The 2,098-nt window shown below is 39.9% G+C and overlaps 1 pseudogene; it reads left to right on the forward strand.

Moving 5' to 3' along the window:
- Positions 1-618: 618 nt before the first annotated feature.
- LOC114052212 lies at positions 619-1,715 on the forward strand (annotated as a pseudogene).
- The last annotated feature ends 383 nt before the right edge of the window (positions 1,716-2,098 follow it).

The following is a 2,098-nucleotide window of genomic DNA, read 5'->3' on the forward strand; positions in this document are numbered from 1 at the left end:
ACAATATACAGAAGCAAATGAGCACAATAGCCTCATGTTTGATAAAGACAAAGATCCCAGTTATTGGAGCAAGAACTCACTATTTGACAAAAACGGTTGGGAAAACTAGAAATCAATCTGGCAGAAACTAGTTATATACCAACATCTCATACCATATAGCAAGAAAAGCTCCAAATGAGTGCCTGATTTAAATATAAAGGGTGATATAGTGGAACAAGGAAGAAATTACCTGTTAGATCTATAGATAGGGGAAAGTTCATGTGCAAACAAGAGATAGAAAGGTTTGCAGGAGATAAAATGGACAGTTTTGGTTATTTAAAATTTAAAAGTTTGTTCACAAGCAAAACCAATTCAGTTAAAATTAGGTGAGAACCAGGAAAGTGGGTGAGGGGGGGAGGTTAGGAAATATTTGTAGTAAATTTCTCTGATAAAGGTCTTATTTCTGATATATAGGGAACTAATTCAAATGGAGAATGGAAGCAGGGGCCATGGCCTCAGCCGCAACCACCATGCAAACCACCAACTAGGACAGCCAACAACCATCAGCACAATCACCCCACACTCTCCACTTTGACATGTGGTTCCCGTACGCTTCGCAGGCCAAGCACGGCTTTCAACATGGCCACCTCAGCCAGTTCCCATTTGAACAAAATTATCAAGCAGATATATTTGACCCAGTCTCATGATAACAAAGTCCTGGTTATATGTATATGGATTGAAGGCATTAAACTTGTATAAAACCTAGATTCTAGACTATGACCCTAAGAATACTTAGATGAAAGTTTTATGACTCCAACATTTCTCAGGTTGAAGGCTTTTAGAGTGACATGTACTTTATTTCTGTTGCTCTATTCTGAGACCCCTTCTGAAACAAATAAACTGGTTTTCTGTGAGGTTTTCAAGTACAACTCTAAGACTGCAGAGACCAACCTGAGGTGTACCTATAAACAGATAATGGATATGTTGACCAATAGGAAACCCTGATTTGGCATAGGACAGAAGTATACTCTCATGAGAACAAATGGGTAACTTTTTTGAGTGGTCTTTCAATGGCTTCCCTGGGCCCCAAGATGTGTGTTATTATGGTTGAGGAGCAGATAAAGCCTATGGATGGGATATAGAGGAAGTTCATTACTATGCTTGCCTATATGCTAGAATCAAAACTGGGGGTATAAATGCTAAAGTAATACCAGATCAGTGGGAGTTTTAGGTAGGACCCTGTGAAGGGATTAAAAGAGGAGATCATCTCTAGGTTACCCACTTCATCCTCCATTGGGTGTGTGTGAATATTTTGGGATGATCATAATGTTTGATCCCAAGCCCATTCCTGGGAACTAGAATAGAGTTGGTTACTATACTAACTTCAGTATCAAGGTCATGAGAAATAAGAATGATCTGAAGTATATTGAAGAAGCCAATGAAAGATTAAGGAAGTGGTACCAGTACCACATGCCACCCTGTGAATCCAAAAGGGATCTGTACAATGCCCGTTGCCTGACAGATTTCCATGATACACCCAACATCAAAGTTCTCTGCCAGCATGGCCAACTGCAACAGCAGCATCCTCATCCTCAGCATAGTTGGCCAGGAGAAGAGGAGCTATTTTGAAGACTGACTCTTCTGCTAACTATAATGCTTATACAATTATAGAGGTACTCATCTGTACATATTTTCTCAATGAAACAGGAGAGGAATGCTTTCAGTACAAAAACTAAATGGACTCGATAAACAGATATCTCCCACTCCATAATCCTTTCCTCACACCCTCTTCTACCCCACCTCTCACTCTTCCAAGTTTCCCCTAGTAGATATAGGTCAGAGGGTACAAAATAACATGGTGTTTTTATGCCCACGGGGAAAAAAAAAGAACAAGAGCCACTCCCTAATTGACAAATGGTCACTGGATATAAACAAGCAGTTTTCAAAGGCAGAAATCCAAAGTATCAATAGCCACATAAAAAAATGCTCTGTCACTAATATTTAGAAGAATTTAAATTAAGACATAGGCAGTTAGGTGGCACAGTGGATAGAGCACCAGGAACCAGGAAGACTTGAGTACAAATCCAGCCTCAGACGCTTAGTAGCTGTGTGACTGTGA

Source organism: Vombatus ursinus, unplaced genomic scaffold (genome assembly GCF_900497805.2).
Source record: "Vombatus ursinus unplaced genomic scaffold, bare-nosed wombat genome assembly UNPS02014807.1, whole genome shotgun sequence".
Lineage (NCBI taxonomy): Eukaryota > Metazoa > Chordata > Mammalia > Diprotodontia > Vombatidae > Vombatus > Vombatus ursinus.